Source organism: Jaculus jaculus, chromosome 16, assembly GCF_020740685.1.
Source record: "Jaculus jaculus isolate mJacJac1 chromosome 16, mJacJac1.mat.Y.cur, whole genome shotgun sequence".
NCBI classification, from domain to species: domain Eukaryota; kingdom Metazoa; phylum Chordata; class Mammalia; order Rodentia; family Dipodidae; genus Jaculus; species Jaculus jaculus.
Window position 1 is genome coordinate 18,967,352 of NC_059117.1, and position 18,155 is coordinate 18,985,506.

Here is an 18,155-nt window from a genome sequence, read left to right on the forward strand (position 1 = left end):
GAGTCTGCGCACTGGAGCGGCCTCAAGCCACTAGTGGGCGTCCAAGGGACAACCCCACCGGGTTCACCCCACGCTGGGGGGCGGGGGGGCCCCAGATTCAGTTTGTTTGGGGGGTGGTGGTGTGTGTGTGGGGGAGGCAAGTGCATCCGTTTAGGAGGTCCACGGGACGCGGTGGTGATGTGGGGGGGTGTCGTTCCCAGGCCCCGCTGCTTGTCACCACCCTACTAGTGGCATCCCCTACACCCCGACTTTTAAGGAGACCAAGTGAGGAGGGGGGAAAAAAATAGAACCAAGAAGCAACCTCACCAAAATAGCCAGGGCTTTCCCCAAACCTTCGATGAAAACTTGTTGCGCGAGTCTGGTCCACCTCTCGGCCTGAAGCCGTGACATCTTGCTCGCTCGCTCGCTCGCCCGCTCGCGTGAGCGGGCGGCAGCCCATAAGCAAAATGGCGGCGGGCGGCTTCGTCCCCTCCCCCCTGCCCCTGCGGAGCGGGGCGGGCGGGCCCCGTGCACTTGCCGCCGCCGCCGCCGTCGCCGCCGCCGCCGCCGCTGCCGTCGCTGCCGTCGCCGCCGCCGCCGCTGCCGCCGCCGCCGCCGCCGCCATTTTCCCAGAGCGAGAAGAAGCAGTGACAGGGAGCGGGCGCCGGAGGCCGAGTGGGGACGTCGTGGCTGAGTTGGCGAGCGGCGACTGAGGGAGGCACCGACGCTGGGAAGCGAGCTCGCCGCCGTCTCCTCCGCGTTCGTGTCGTCGGCCCCGGGAGCTCCCCTCCTCCTCCTCGTCCTGGTCCTCGTCCAACCCCCCCCCCCACCCGGACTGCGCGGTTCCTGGTTGGAGAAGGCTGCGCGCTGCTGTGCGGGGAGGGGGTGTGTGGAGCCGCGTCCCCGCGTCCGCAGTGGCTGCTGTCCGGGGGAGACGCGGGGGGGGGAGTCGTCGGAGCGGCCGACGTGCTGTGGAGCCGGAGACTTTGGGGGCGAGCGGATAACGGGGTCCGGGTGTCTGGTGTGTGAACATCACAGGTCAGTGCCTGTCGTCTCCGGGCCGGGGTCGGTGAGGGTGTGTGTGTGTGAGAGGTGGGGTGCGGGGGGACACTTGCGCCCCGGGGGCCGCGGGGCCTCCCATCCTCCTCCTCCTCCTCCTCAGGACGCGGGCGCTCAGGTGTCTCGGCCGGGGCTTGTGTGAAGCGCATTCATCCTCCCGCTTGCCTGTGGCTGGCAAGGGGAGCCTTATGGCGGGGTTTTAGGGTACCGGAGGCGGTGTGTGGAGGTGGACTGGCAGTTGAACCCCTCCTTTGGGAAGTGGGAGTTGCGGGAGGGGGCGCCCAGCTTCGCAGGCCCGCCGAGGGCTGGAAGGCGGGAGGGCACCGGGCACCGAGTGCCGGGCACTTGACGGCCCCGGGGCTGCCCGCGCTCCCCTTCCTCAGGGGCGGGCGTCGCTGGTGCTCGGGTGCCCACAGGCCGGCGGGCGGGCTGTGCAGGCCCCGTCGGCCGAGGCTTCCCTTTCTTCCTCGCCGGCCTCCCGCACGATGCCCGGCCACCGCGAAGGGCTTTGGAAGAACGCCCCGGCTCGCCCTCTTTGTAGGAGAGAGACAGCTCCTCTCATCCTCTCCCGGACGGGGTGAACCCGCCCCTAAGGTGGTCACCCCAGCCCTGCCAGTCTCCTCCCCCACTCCTCTGGCTTTACCGCCGTCCTTTACCGGGCTGGAGCCTCAGAATCCACAATATGGCTCGGTTCTGAACAGCTCGTTCGGGCCGAAGGATTGGCACTACCGCCGTGGCAGCCGACCCCGACGAGAAACAAACGGTTCCCTGTGCTGAACGGGGGAGGAGGGAGAGAAAACACAAGCCCGAGTGCTCGCTGCCACCGGCCTTAGTTCCTTACAGATCCGCCCTAGCTGGCACCCCCTCCCCCCCTTCTCTCTGTCTCTCTCAAGAATGATTGAATTTCAAGTCCAAGATTATTGGAGTTAGTCCTAGAGTAAATCCGTGTGTTACCTATTTTATTCACCTTTTAGAGATGTGGTTAATGTAAGGTGTTTGGAGTTCTGGAGACCTTGGAGAGAATTAAGCGACGTGCATTCAACTCTAGGTTAAAGATACCAATATCTAATTGGGAAATAGTTCCTTTTTACCATTAATTTCTGAGATGGAGAGTAAAAACTGTAATTTCCCTCTTTTGTCCTTTACAGATTCTAAAAATGGCGGCCCCAGGCTGATGTTGTGGTAATCTAATCAGCTCGGGTCCTCCACACCCCATGCAGTGCGTTTGTCTGCAGCATATTACAGGCTTATTATGTTTACATGAAAAAAAAACGGCTTTTTTTCCCTTCTCCAAGCCACTTACATAAATGTGTTGCTTTTATTACAAATTATAATGCTGTGTCTTAGTTGATTTAATTTTATTGGTTTTTCCAGAGAGGCAAATAAAGCAACACTACTTTTGAAAAAAAAAAAACAACATTCAGGTAACCATGCAAATTTCAGTAATCAGGGTGTTCTTTAACATTAAAGCATCTTATTTAGGTACGAATAGTAGTTTATGGTGGCCCTAATTTGACCCTCTCTTATCTAATATAGAAAAGTAAATTTGAATGTTTTATAAATAAGTGTAGCCTGTTTTGTATGGTTCAAAATTTTAATCTTCAGTAAAACATTTCTCATGTAACTCAGTTTTGTTCATTTGCGTTTTTGTATTCTGTTTCAGAATAAATTTTAGGAAGCTGAACAAACAAGCCTAAACCTGTTACTTCACTGGGTGTAGAGATGCTGCTCTTTCCATTATTATATTTTGCAATCAATTTTCCCATGTATTGAAAGCCTTCACTAAGAATTTTCAGTTGGCTTGTGTATTTGGTAAAGTGAAGCTTCATGCTTTGCTGCCTTTTTAATCTGTCATGTAACATGCTATCATCATTATGTAAGGAAAAAGTAAGGCTTCTGTTCTTGACCCCGCCCCTCCCCCATGACTACTTACCTACTATGGGATTGTGGAATTTAGTCTATTTTAATAGGCCTTAAATAAAAGCATTATTACCATAATAGGGTTTTGAATCCATTTTTATACCATTGTCAGAATCTTACAGACTGAGGCTGAAAGTTAAATTGTCAGGTGCATTTAATTTAGTGTTTCTTTGAAAGTGTAAATGATTAGAATCATTTGCATAGTGGGAGGTTTATCTTTTTAGGCTGAACTAAGCAAAGAGATATGAGTGGGCCATTGATGGTAATAGCCCTTCTGATTGTGGAGCAACTGAAAGATGAGTGCCTTTCAATACAGTGGCACTTAAAAAGGTTGGAGAGAATCACCCTTTCATGATTCATTATTTCACTGTAAATACTTTAGAGCATAATTTACCTCACATGGCAAATACATGTACTAGATTGATGACAAGGTTTTATTCTACAAAATAATCATAGAAATAGCTAGATCAGGCTGTTGTATATACCAATGAATTTCATCCTTCATGACTGAGGACACAGCCTTAGAATTTTTGAAATAATTTATTATCCAATGAAATGTTAATGTGTAGTGGAAGAGTTTGCATAGAAATTTGGGGTTACTAATGTGTATTATGCCCTTGCCCTTGGTTAAGTACATGGATCTAGATACTGGCTTTATTTTATGTGCTATGGGTTATGATTTGTGGTTCAGAAGGTTAATATTTGAAACTTTGTGTCAGTATATTGTTAGAAATTTAATTTATGTAGCAATAGAAGGGAGGAACATTGCCTGTACATACCATGGTTTTCTTCATATTGACCTTGGTCAGCTCTAGATATAAATTGTCTGACCTGGCTCCACACTCATACACACACACACACACACACACACACACACACATCAAGTTAGAAATAAGAAAAGGTTCCTTACATCTGCTAGCTTTCTTTATCCTAGCTTGCTTTGGGTTTTATTTACTTCTTTTTTTTTTGTTTATTTTGATGCCTGTAAAATTCGAATTTTTAAAAAATCATTGGACTATATCTTAAAAAGTTACTTTATAATAACACAGCTCTGATTTTTTTTTTGGTATCAATTGACTCTACATGTTTTAAATTGGGATTGTAGAGGCAAATTTATTGAAAGGTATGTGTAATTTCTGGTTCCGAGAATTTTGAAACATTTGGTCCCTTGGGGGGAGTTGGGGGTGGAACTCAGTCAAATGGGCTTTGTTCTTAGGATAGCTGAGTTTGAAGGATTACTTGTTTATGTGTTTAAGTGGGTTTGTAGAAAACCTGTAATGTAATCAGAGGATAAGTTTTATTTTCCGAGACTACATTGTGATTATACTTGACTTTTGTTGTCAGTATAAATTAAGGAATCTCTTTGACCCCTATTTAAGTTGAGAACCTTTATCCATTTGCATTTCCCGTCAGTTCTGTAGTCATGGTGATAGTAAAAGCTGTTAATATCTGTTAAAGTTATCAGGACTCTGATAAGTCTCCTACAATTTTGGCTTGTCTTACTCATGGCTTCTAGCCAGAGAATCTTCACCATAACACCTTTTTGAATTTGTACCTTGATTTCTTAGAATAATACTCTAATTTTCATGCATTAATTTCTTAAACATATAATTTTATTTTTGTAGATATGTTATGAAAATACTAATAGTTTTGCCTTTCTAGAAGTTACTATTGGACTACACATGGGTATAACCATAGTAGTGTTTAAGTGTAAAAAATGTTTAATTATGAGGTAGTGGACTATGTTTACATTTATGTAAAATATTTGCTGTGTTAACTTTTTGTTTATTCTATCAAAAATTGCCAGATTTAGGGTTGGAGAGATGGCTTAGCTGTTAAAGTAATTGCCTGCAGATCCTAAGGACACAGGTTCAACTTTCCAGAGCCCATTTAAGCCAGACACACAAGGTGATGTGTGTGCACAAGGTCACACATGTGTACAAAGTGGCGTCTGGAGTTCAGTTGCAGTGGCTAGAGACCCTGGCATGCCAACTCTCTTTCTCAAAAATAAATAAATAAATAAAATCACTGTATTTAAATTAAGTTGAAAAGAACTCTTTAGACTAACTAGGGCAGCATGTGGTGCACACCTTTAATCCCAGTACTCTGGGAGGCAGAGGTAGGAGGATCAAAGTGAATTCAAGGCCACCCTGAGACTACATAGTGAATCCAAGGTCAGCCTGGGCTATAGTGAGACCCTACCTGGGGGTGGGGGTCAGCGTTGACACAAAAACCCCAGGATATTTGGTTATCTTAAAGCATACTATGTTTAAAAAATAATAAAATTAGAATATCTTTTATCTTTAAAGGATTTACTCTTAGCAGATGAAAGCTGCTCAATTATTTATTGAACTTAAAAGTGGTGTTTAGACAAACACGTTTATATTTGAAATAGGGTGCTCAGGGGCTGTTTTGTCATAGTTAGTATTAAATCTTGTGTTCTAGGAGATTTGTTACTCTTGAGTCTAATATTCTTTTTTTACTTTATGGTAAAATACCTTTTAGAGTATTGGCCATATACATAATACTACAGGGTTTTGTTTTGTTTTGTTTTTCGAGGCAGTGTTTCACTGTAGCTCAGGCTGACTTGGTAGCCTCCAACTCATGATGATCCTCCTACCTCTGCTGGGATTAAAGGCGTGTACCGCCATGCCTGGCTAATACTGCATTTTAAGATACTGTCTACTGGGGCTGGAGAGATGGCTTAGTGGTTAAGGTGCTTGCCTGCAAAGCCAAAGGACCTCGGTTCAGTTCCCCAGGACCCACGTAAGCCACACGCACAAGGATGCGTCTGTAGTTTGCACTGGCTAGAGGCCCTAGTTTGCCCATTTTATGTATGTGTGTGGTAATGTATATATATATCTGCTTGCAAATAAATTTTAAAAAATACTATCTGCTTGAAATACTGCTGTATGAATACTAGCTTTTAGGCTGGGTTCAAAATTGAAATACCTGCAATTTGTTGTTTATTTTGTGATATAGAAATTTTGGAAAGGTCCTTATTTTTTTAATGCTGAACTTTTTTTGTATTATGTAAGTATTTAATTTAAAAGAACATTTGTGGTTAAAAGTTGCTTTCCATGCTAAATTTAAAGTAGATGGTACTTAACTAAAATTCTAGCTATTACTATTAAACTATGAGTATATTTATTTAATTATTCATGAGGGGCCATATAGAGATAATGGAAGTTCCAGGGCCTGTAGCCATTGTAAATGAACTTCAGATGCATGCGCCACCTGTGCATCTCGCTTTATATGGATACTGGGGAATTGAACCTAGGTTCTTAGGCTTTGCAGGCAAGTGCCTTAGCTGGTGAGCCGTCTCTACAACCTAAAGTATGAGTTTTTTATAGAGGTAAGAACTTAGCCTCATATTATGAGGTGAAGAAAATTGTTGTTATTGTAAACTTCCATAATGAGTGCTACATTAAATATCAAATGATAGTAACTCAAACTAAATTAGTTTATATGTTTAAACTAAATTAATTAGTTTATATGTAAATTATATGTTTAAGGATACAGAAAGTTTTTACTAATGATTAGTAACTAGATTGCTTCTTAAATCTGATTTAGGAAAACCCTTGTTAAATTTTTTCTTGATGTTTCACTTGGTATGAAATCAGTTCTTTTCTACCAGACCATTCCTAAGTCATATCACAATCTTAGACAGTTTAAGAAGCAATTGACAAGCCGAGCATGGTGGTGCATGCCTTTAATCTCAGCACTAGGGAGGCAGAGATAGGAGGATCACCGAGAATTCTACCCTGAGATTACGTAGTAAATTCCAGGTCAGTCTGGGCTAGAGTGAAACCCTACCTTGAAAAACCAAAAAAAAAAAAAGAGAGAGAGAGAGAGAAAGAAAAAGCAATTGACTTGTTTTTAGATTAATTCTACAATTTTACTGGAAATCTCAATTGGTTATTTACAGAAACTAAGCCTTGGAGATGTTAAACATTTTCAGTGCAACAGGTCAACAAAATTTTTATTTTGTTTTGTTTGTGAGATAGTGTCATGTATCCCAGACTTGGTCTCACACATACTATGTAGCTAAACATGACCTTGAACTTCTGACCTTACAGCCTCCACTTCCTGAGTGCTGGAATAACAGGTGTATATATGACTCTGCCTAGTTTATGTGGTGCATGCCACACAAGCACTCTTTTTTTTTTTTTTTTTTGAAAGTGACAGATAGAGACAGAGAGAGAGAGAGAGAGAGAGAGAATGGCGTGCCAGGGCCTCCAGCTACTGCATACGAACTCCAGATGTGTGTGCCCTCTTATGCATCTGACTAACGTGGGTCCTGGGGAATCGAGCCTTGAACCAAGGTCCTTAGGCTTCACACGCAAGCACTTAACCGCTAAGCCATCTCTCCAGCCCACAAGCATTCTTCACTCGTAGCTACTCCACAGTCCCCAAGAATTGTTTTGCTTATGTTGCATCAACACAAACCTTAGGTTTTTTGTTTGTTTGTTTGTTTTTGTTTTTGTTTTTTATTTTTTGGTTTTCCATGGTAGGGTCTACTGTGGCCCAGGCTGACCTGGAATTAATTATGTAGTCTCTGGGTGGCCTTGAACTCACAGTGATACATCTACCTCCTGAATGCTGGGGTTAAAGGCATGTGCTACCATGCCCGGCTGAAACCTTAGTTCTTTTAAAGAGAGGATAACCTGTAATACAACAATTTAATAAACAATAAGATGAGTATACATCATTTTAAAATACTGTGTTTTACATTTTAAAACTGAAGTGTGAAGTTTGGTTAAGAAAATATGAAACAAGAAAAAGAGAAGGTAATGGAATGTATGAGACATGAAAGCAGAAGGGAGACAATCGCGAGATGGGGCGGGGAGAGGGTGCCAACTAGAAAGAGAACGAGGCATGAAGGAGAGCAGTGGAAAAGGGGGATGAATTATAGTTATGATCATGTGCATGAAAATGCCGTGATGAAACCCATTACGTTGTATGCTAACTTGCAATGTTAATTACAAAAAGAAAGAAAAAGAAAATGAGAAATAAAATGATTCATAACTTTTATTTTTATAATTGGAGAAGAAAAACAGTTCCTAGTAACTCTTAGGTTGCTTAGAAGGAAGAAGCATTCTTGGCCCTCAAGTTTATTTTTGAGAAAGATAATATTGAGCAATCACACCTGTGTGGTCGCCAACCTAGTTGCAGCATTTAAGGCCTGAATCTTTGACTAAAAAAGCCTAGATAGGACAATAGGATTGAGTTTGTCTTGATTTGTAAAATAAATTTTAAGTTCATATACTTGTGTTGTCTTAACATTTTATCTCACACAATTTTTTTAACTTTTTCTTTAACAGAAACAGTTCTTTTTTATTTTTTATTTTGTTTATTTATTTATTTATTTTTTTTTTTTTTTCAGTATAGGGTCTCACTCTAGCCTAGGCTGACCTGGACTATGGAGTCTCAGGGTGGCCTCAAAGTCATGGTGATCCTCCTACCTCTGCCTCCCCAGTGCTTTATCTTTTTTGTTTATTTACCTTATTTGAGATAAAGAGAAAGAGAGAGATACAGGCAGATAGAATGAATAAGCTGTTGCAAACAAACTCAAGATGCATGCCCCACCTTGTGCATCTGGTGTACATGGGTACTGGGGAATCAAACCTGGGTCCTTTTGCTTTGCAAGCAAGCATCTTAACCGTTGAGCCATCTCTCCAGCCCCCTTTTAAAAACTTTTTTTTTATTGTCAGCTTCCATAACTAGATAAATAAGCCATGATAATTCCGTCCCCTCTCCCACTTTCCCCTCAGAAATCTACCCTCCATCATATTCCCTCCCCCTCTCAATTAGTCGCTCTATTTTTTTTAAAAAGTTTTATTTATTTGAGAGAGAGAAAGAGGCAGAGAGAGCAAAAGAGAGAGAGAGAGTGGGTACACCAGGGTCTCTAGCCACTGCAAACAAACTCCAGATGCATGTGCCACCTTGTGCATGTGGCTTATGTGGGTCCTGAGGAATTGATTGGGGTCCTTTGGCTTTGCAGGCAAACACCTTAACTGCTTAAGCCATCTCTCCAGCTCATCAATTAGTCTGTTAATTAACCTTTAATTTTGATGTTGTCATCTTTTCCTCCTCTTATTGAGGGTCTTGTGTAGGTAGTTCCAGACAATGCTAGGTCATGGATGTTTAGACCATTTTGTGTCTGGAAGATTGCATTGTAAGCAGTTCTACCTTTCCTTTGGCTCTTATATTCTTTCTACCTCCTCTTCCAAAATGGACTGTATTTATTTATTTGAGAGGGGGGGGGAGAATGAATGAATGGTTGTGCCAGGGCCTCTAGCTACTGCAAATGAACTTGATGCATGTGCCACCTTTTGCATCTGGCTTACATGGGTAGTGAGAAATCAAACCTAGGTCATTATGCTTTACAGGCAAGAGCTGTAACCACTAAGCCATTTCTCCAGTCCATCTCATATAATTTTTAAAAACAATTATTATTACTTGAGTTTTTAAATTTTTTTAATTCATTTTTATTTATTTGAGAGTGACAGAGAGAGAAAGAGGCAGATAGAGAGAATGGGTGCACCAGGGTTTCCAGCCACTGCAAATGAACTCCAGATGCGTGTGCCCCTTGTGTATCTGGCTAACATGGTACCTGGGGAATCGAGCCTTGAACCGGGGTCTTAGGCTTCACAGCCAAGTGCTTAACTGCTAAGCCATCTCTCTAGCCCTTATTGGAGTTTTTTTTTTTTTTTTTTTTTGGTTTTTCAAGGCAGGGTCTCACTGTAGCCTAAACTGACCTGGAATTCAGTATGTGTCCCAGGGTGTCCTCGAAGTCACGGTGATCCTCCTGCCTCTGCCCTCCGAGTGCTGGGATTAAAGGCATGCGCCACCACACCCAGCTTTTGTTTGAATTTTTTTTTTTTTTTTGAGAAAGGTACATTTATTCAACCATGTATTTGGTGACAGATCCACATGTCTGTGTCAAGACCAGGCCATGGATGTTAAATCTGGCTCCAAGGATTCTAAGGTACAACATTCTGACCCAGTATCAGTATCGTTATAATCTGATCTTAAAAATTCAACCCACATGAGGTCACCTTCAAAGAGAGTAAGTGTGCTGTCTAGTGGTCACCGTCCCAGTGACCTCTTCTTCTGACTTGTTTGAATTTTTTAAGGCAGGGTCTCATTCTAGCCTAGGCTGGCATAGAACTCACTTTATAGTCCTAGTCTGGCCTCAAACTCATGGTGATTCGCCTACCTCTGCTGGGATTAAAGGTATGCACCACCATGCCTGGCAAGTCACATTTGTTTTAAAGTACTAAGCTCTCTAAAATCTTTTAAAGGCAATTATTATTTTTTTTTGGTTTTTTTTTTTTGGTTTTTCGAGGTAGGGTCTCACTTTAGCCCAGGCTGACCTGGAATTCACTATGTAATTTTAGGGTGGCCTCGAACTCATGGCGAGCCTCCTACCTCTGCCTCCCAAGTGCTGGATTAAAGGTGTGCGCCACCACGCCCAGTTTAAAGGCAATTATTTTAACTTGTTTTCAAAGGATATACTTTGTTTTGGCTTGGAATGCATTATGTAGACTTGGCTGGATTCAGACTTTAGTAGTGATCCTCCTGCCTCTGCCTCCCGAGTACTGTGATTTCAGGCATGTTTCACTATATCCAGATTAAAGACCAGTCATCCACCCTTCCCCCACCCATTGGGTCTCTAGCCCTGGCTGGCCTCCAACTCACAGCATTCCTCCTACCTCTGCCTCCCTAGTACTGGGATTAAAGGTATGTGCTACCACATCCAGCTAAAGACCATTTTAAGACAATTAATCTATTTCAAAATTTAAAATTTATCCCAATAAATTGTGTTAAACTTAATTAGTTTAAAGTTTAAAGGTTAAATATTTTTTTCACTGGATTCAGAATAAAGTAAGAATAAAAACAGAGGGATAGTTTCACAGGAACATAGCTTAGAGCCATGTGAGGAAGATACCCTCTTCTAATATTTTTGTTTTCTTATTTCATAGACTAATAAATCTACTAGTTTACCAAGGGACATCTGAAGTGACCCGATGGGAAGAGTCGTAGTGTGACGAGTTTAATGGTAGGGATTATGCTTTAGTAGCTATAAGGTCATAGGGATCTGAGATGGGTCAAATATAAAAGTAAGGTTCATCCAGAAAAAAATGAGATTTATTTTTCACTTGGAATTATTTGCTTTTTGGCTGCTTGTCTTTAAACTGAGCTGCTTAATTAGTTGAATTTGCACAGCCTCTTATTGTTAAGCCTCCACTTAGATCATATTGTTAAAGGCCAGTCAACACATGAATATTCCTGGCACTAAGGATGCAGAGATAGGTAAGACTGTCTCAGCCTTGAAGGGGCTTGTAATTTATTTCTACCTCTTAAAAGCTTGCTATTTTGAGTTTATTTGGATGCAGAGACAGTCATCAACTATACCTAGCTTAAATAAAGGAGGCTGTAGGGAAATATCTCAGAAATTAGCAAGGTTTCAAAAAGTCCCTATTCTCCATGTTGATCCCTCTGACTAGTTATTATTAATTAAGGAGATTGGTGGTGGGAAGGTCTTTATGATTTGTGGAGGGATGTTCCTTGAATGGAGAGCACCTATAATTTACTTTAAAATAATTGCTTTTCTTACATTCTTTTAGTTAGTATACGAAATAATGGATTTCATGAGGTTTTCATACACATGTTGTTGTGTATGAAATATACAAATACTTTGCTCATATTTGCCACAAGCCTCCTTTTTTAAAAAAATAAATTTTATTTGTTTATTTGCAAGCACAGAGAGAGATAGAAGAAAGACACAAATGAACTCTAGACTCATGTGCCCCTTGTGCATCTGGCTTACATGGGTCCTGGGGAATTGAACCTGGGTCCTTTGGCTTCACAGGCAAATGCCTTAACCACTAAGCCATCTCTCCAGCCCCCACAAGCGTGTTTTGAACAATGTTTAAAGGTACTTAAGATGACTTGTACAACTAAGTAATTGATATTTCAAACTGATGACTTCTGTCTTTTTCTTTAAATATAAGGTTTGGCTATGTAGGCCAAACTGGCTTCAGATTTATAGTGTTACTCTAGTCTCTACTGAGTGTGTGGATTATAGGCATGTGCCATCATGCCTGATTGATTTTATCACTTTGTTGCTGCTGTTGAGATAGGGTCTCCTGTAGCCTGGGCTGACCTCAGACTCATTATGTTGCTGAGGATGATCTTGAACTTCTAGTCCTTTTGCTTCCATTTCCCAAGTGCTGAGATTACTGGCCTGCGCTGCTGCTCATTTTATGTGATGCTGGAGACTAAACCAGGGCTTCATGAATGCTAGGTAAGCACCCTGCCAAAGAAGCTACATCCCCATTGCTGATTTTATTATGTTTTGCAATAATAGGATAGTTGCCATAATCTGGGGGAGGAAATACTCAACACTAAGAATTCTTCATTTCTTAGATAAGGAATTTATATGGTAACAAGTTAAAAGGTTTGTTAGTTGTTGGAACTCATTCAGGTACTGTTGATGGCCATGGAAACTAAAGAAGAATGTGTGTGAACACAGTGGGTTGAAAACCCAGGATGTTATACTTAACATTCCTAGCACAGGAAGTTTAAGCACTGAGAAAGCACAAGGGGCCAACTGAAGGCGGGCGTGGTGGGCACACCTTTCATTCCAGCACTTTGGAGGTTGTGCTAGGAGGATCTCTGTGAGTTGGAGGCAAGCCTGGGACTAGGGTTGAGTTCCAGGTTAGCCTGGGCTAGAGTGAGACCCTACCTCAAAGAGCTAAGCAAATGAGATACTGATAGGATGGAATGGAAGACAATGTGTAGAAAAGTTTGGTCTTTGAAATGATAATTATTGGAATAGATGTTTGGGAGTGGAAAATCAAATAGGAATTAATGGTTGAATTCAAGATTGAGAAATGAATAACAGAGAGGTCTGAATCTTAAAGAATTCTTTAGGGATAGGCTTGTTGTTGCTGTTGTTAAGTTCGATTCTCTAGCGCCCACTATAAACAGCTGGTGAAGCCATACATCTGTAACACCAGTCCCACAGGGAATAGAGATGGAAGAGTGGAGCTCGCTAGTCAGTCACTCTAACTAAAAATACAGCAAGGTCTGGGTTGAGTGAGAAACTGTCTCAAGGAAAAATCCAGATGAGTGATGGAGGAGGACCCCTGACATTGTCTTCTTGATTCCACACCTGTGTGCATGCACACACATGTACACGTGCTTATACCAAAAACATCATGCCACACACCATACCCTACATATTCTCCATACATGCAAAAAGAAAAAAAAAAAGGTATTTTGTCCACCAAACTTCAGACATTGAAGGAAATTTTATAAATATCTAAGGTCTTTGTATAAGGTAAAGTTAATGATCTAATTATAGAAGCTATATTTCTAAAGCTGTTTCAAAATAATGTGTCAAAATATAAAGTAGCCAATTAAAAATACCAGTAATATACTTTTTTGGAGGCTAAGTAAGGAAAAGATTGTGTGGAACATGTTTTATAGCTGTAAATAGTCTTTTGAAATAATATTGTCTCGTGTGTGTGTGTGTGTGTGTGTGTGTGTGTGTGTGTGAAGCTAAGGATATAGTACTCAGGAAGTTGATCCTACTACAGTATGTCCCCAATCTACTTTTTTTATTTTTATTTTTGTTCATTTATTTATTTATTTGAGAGTGACAGAGAGAGAGATTGAGAACGGGCACGCCAGGGCTTCCAGCCACTGCAAACGAACTCCAGATGCGTGCGCCCCTTGTGCATCTGGCTAACGTGGGTCCTGGGGAACTGAGCCTCGAACCGGGGTCCTTAGGCTTCACAGGCAAGCGCTTAACCACTAAGCCATCTCTCCAGCCCCCAGACTACTTTTGTGACACAGATATTTAAGTTGGAAAGTTGAGAAGGGTTAAGAAGGCTTAAAGGAAGCATTGGTGCTTAAATGATCCTTGAAAGTTTTAACATTGTTTTTATTGAGTGGGGAATCACATAAGGGGAAGAGATGTAAAAGAGAATGACTGTAGATGAGTAGAGATATGTTAACAGCAAAAGGAGGAAAGCAAAACCATGTACAACAAAAGGATTAATATATTAGAATGTTACTAGTGTGAGGCCAGGATAATCTGATATACCAGGATTAGCAATTTGACTTCAGTTATTGCAATAAACACTTTTTTGAAGGAGGCCAAAAGGAAACTAGTAGTTTTTGAAGTATAATATATATGGGGCTAGGGAGATGGCTCTGGGGTTAAAGGCACTTGCTTGAAATATAATACATATTCTGTCCTGTCTAGTGTTATGAGCATTTCTTTTTTAAAAATTATTTGTTATAAGAGATAAGAAAGGCAGAGAGAGAGAGAGAGAGAGAGAGAGATGGAGAGAGAGAATGAATTCATATGGGTGCATTAGGCTGTAGTCACAAGCAGTAGTTCTGAAGTAGAGCACTAGAATTAATGCCTTTCTTGGCAGGGGGAGGGAGGGCAAGACATCCTGGCCACAGCTCACTATTGCTAAGTCAGAACTTGTACAGTGAGATCTAGAAATCTATTGTTTCCTACTCTCGCCTTCATATGTATGAAATGTTGTAGTTTGTGAATCTGTGTTTGGGAGGTACTGTTTTAAAGGTCAGATTAGGGCCTGGAGAGAGGCTCAATGGTTAATGCATTTGCCTGCAAAGCCTGACAATTCAGGATCGATTCCCCCTTCCCCCCAGTACTCACATAAAGCCAGATGCACAAAAGTAGCGCATGCATCTGGAGCTCATTTGCAATGGCTAGAGGCCTTGGCACACCCATTTTCTCTCTCTCCCCCACTCTTTTCTCTCTCTTTCTCTCTCTCTGCTTGCAGATAAATAAAATTATATATAGGTCTGGTTAGAATAGGGGAATCATTCTTGTCTGAATCTCAGGTAATAAATATAGATCGGGTCAGAAAGATTTAAGTTCTACTAGGTTTAACATGCATTTGTATTTTTAGAGAAAACTCATTCATTTCTCCAAAAAGAGTGGATTCAAAAGAATAATAGAATCGAACTTGGACCCCAGGAGGTTTTGCAAGCAATTGCCTTTAATCACTGAGCCTCTCTCCAACCCATCTTCACTTTTATATTTTGAGGCAGGTTCCCTTGCTGAATCTAGTAGGAGGTTAAAAAATATTTTTATCTTATAATAAAAATATAAGTTTAGGGCTAGAGAGATGGCTTAGTGGTTAAGGTGCTTGCCTGCAAAGCCTAAGGACCCAGGTTTGATTTCCCAGAACCCACATAAGCCAGATGCACATGGTGGCACATGTGTCTGGAGTTCGTTTGCGGTGGATAGAGGCACTGGTGTAATCATTCTCATTCTCTCTCTTAAATAAATAAGAATAAATATATGTTTAGATTTCTGTTTAAGATTTCATTCATAGTGAAGTTACTACCAATACCCTCCAGGAAATTAGGGGACACAAATTTTTCAGAAAAAATTTTTAACGTTTATATGAGAGAGGGGAGGGGAGAATGATACAAAGATTCCACTATCTTTTAACGTCAGTGTAAAGTCTTGCAAAATTGTAATACACTTTCACAACAAGAAACTAATATTGATACATTCCACCTATTTTAAATTCAGATTCCCTTTTGCAAAATTGTAATACAGTATCACAACCAGAATACTGATAGTGATACAATGTACTCATTTTGCTCAGAGTTTCCATTTTACTTGTATTTGGGTTCATGTATTTCTTACGACATGTTCACAGTTAAATAAGGAAAGTTCTATCACAAGGATCCATGGTATTTCCCTTTTAGATAACAATGTTTATTTCTTTCCTCTGATCTGCCCTCTATTTCTATAGTTTATTGTTGTAAGAATATAATATAGCCAGGTGTGGTGGCGCATACATTTAATCCCAGCACTTGGGAGGCAGAGGTAGGATCCCCTTGAGTTCGAGGCCAACCTGAGACTACATAGTGAATTTCAGGTCAGCCTGGGCTACAGCAAGACTCTACCTGGGGCGGGGAGGGGAAGAATATAAGTGAAATTTCATAGTATAGCTTTTATTTTAATTTTTTAAAAAGTATTATTTATTTATGAGGGGAGTGGAATAGGGGTGCATCAGAGCCTTTAGCCACTGGAAATGAACTCCAGACACATGTGCCACCATGTGTATCTGGCTTATGTGTGTTCTGGGAAATTGAACCTGGGTCCTTAGGCTTTGAAAGCAAGTGGTTCTCTTCAGGCAATTTGTTGGTTTTTTGAGGTGGGGTCTCACTATAGCCCAGACTGACCTGGAATTCACTATGTAGACTTTTGTTGGCCTAGAACCCACAGTGATCCTCCTACCTTTGTCTCAATGAGTGCTGGTATTAAAGGCATGTGCCACCACACCCAGCATTTTTTTTTTTTTTTTTAATGTATTTTATTTGCAAGAGAGAGAATGAGAATGGGCACACGAGGGCCTCTAGCCACTGCAAATGAACTCCATACGCCACCTTGTGCATCTAGCACATGTGGGTTCTAGAGAGTTGAATCTGGGTCCTTAGGCTTCCCTGGCAAGCACCTTAATCACTAAGCCATCCTCCAGCCCCTGCTTTTTAAAGACAGTCTTATTCTGTACTCAGACTGTCCTTAAACTCCTAACAATCCTTGTGTCTCAGCCTCCTGAGTGATAAGATTGCAGGCATGAGACACCATTCCCAGTAGTGGGACTGACTTAAAAAGTATAATTCCAAGCTGGGTGTGGTGGTGCACACCTTTAATCCTAGCAGAGGCAGAGGTAGGAGGATAGCCGTGAGTTCGAGGCCACCCTGAGAATACAGAGTGAATTCCAGGTCAGCCTGGGCTAGAGTGAGACCCTACCTTAAACCCACCCCCCCCAAAAATAGTATAATTCCATCTGGGCATGGTGGCACAGACCTTTAATCCCAGCACTTGGGAGGCAGAGGTAGGAGGATTGCTGTGAGTTTGAGGCCATCCTGAGACTCCATAGTGAGTTCTAGGTCATCTTGGGCTAGAGTGAAACCCTACTTCAAAAAACAAAACAAAAGTATAATTCCCTTGAGATCTGCCCCCCAAATGTGGGAAACGAGACTACATAATTTTGTGGTAGTGGGGCATTGCTTTAATGCTCTCCCCTGAGAAAAAATTAACAACGAAAAAAGAGAGAAGAAATATTTGTTTATGAGATAGTGAGAGAATATGTATGTAAGTATGTATGTATGGGGGGGGACATGGGCATGCCAGGGTATTTTGCTGCTGCAGACATACTCCACATACATCTGCCACTTTGTGCATCTGGCTTTAAATGTGTCCTGGGGAATTGAATTCTGGGTGGTTGACTTTGCAAGCACACACCTTTACTGCCGAGCCATCTCCCCAGCCTTGGAGGATATGATAAAGATGTCCCACTTAGAACATTCCACTGTCACTTTTCAACACTTTGGTGAGTTTTGAGTCACCCCAGTGGTTACAACCACCATCTAAAAAGAGAAGCTTCTCTTTCCAAAAGTGAGTGTAACATTAATGTATGGGCATAAGTATCAGTATTTAGAGGGTAGTTAGGTGGGCATGATGTATCCATTTAGCCAGATAACAGTTTCTCCATAGGCCTCCCCAGCCATAGGCTTTTCGCTAGGTATTCGGTACCAGGCAAGAATTCTCTTCTATGGAGCAGACCTCAAATTCAATCAGAGAGCAGTTGGTTTCACCTCTGCTCATGACACCATTTGAAAGCAAGTGGTTGACATGACACCATTGCACCAGTTGGTACATTTGGCCTGGCTGACCAGCTGTGGAACTAGCAGGGTCCACAGCTAGTTAACATCTTTGAAGATGACTTCTCCAACAGATTGTATAGCCCTTTCCAGCATCCTGACAGGTAATCAACAAAGAGGAAGCTTCCGGCTCAGTTGATTTCTCAGTGACCTACAGCCCAAGCATGTTGGGTTTTCAGCAGTAGAGTCTTATCATCTAGGGGGAGGGTTCTTTAGAGGTCTCACTGTAGCTCAGGAGGACCTGGAATTTACTATGTAGTCTCAGGGTGGCCTCAAACTCACAGTCATCCTCCTACCTCCTGAGTGCTGTACTTAAAGGTGTGTACCACCATGTCGTTTCCCCCCTGTTTTTTCAAGGTAGGGTCTCACACACACCACCATGTGCATCTGGCTTACATGGGACCTGGAGAATCAAACTTGGGTCCTTAGTCTTTGCAGGCAAGCATCTTAACTACTAA

The 18,155-nt window shown here is 42.0% G+C and overlaps 1 protein-coding gene across 5 annotated transcripts in view; it reads left to right on the forward strand.

The window, feature by feature from the left end:
- The first annotated feature begins 633 nt into the window (after positions 1 to 633).
- Kmt2e (lysine methyltransferase 2E (inactive)) overlaps positions 634 to 18,155 on the forward strand; it is a 99,817-nt gene continuing 82,295 nt past the window's right edge. For 4 of the 5 annotated variants that reach the window (XM_004652885.3, XM_045135479.1, XM_045135480.1 and 1 more), the window contains exon 1: positions 634 to 1,017. The gene's annotated coding sequence lies outside the window, so the exon portion shown is untranslated. The remainder of the gene's footprint in view (positions 1,018 to 18,155) is intronic. The other variant, XM_045135482.1, reaches the window with a different exon arrangement.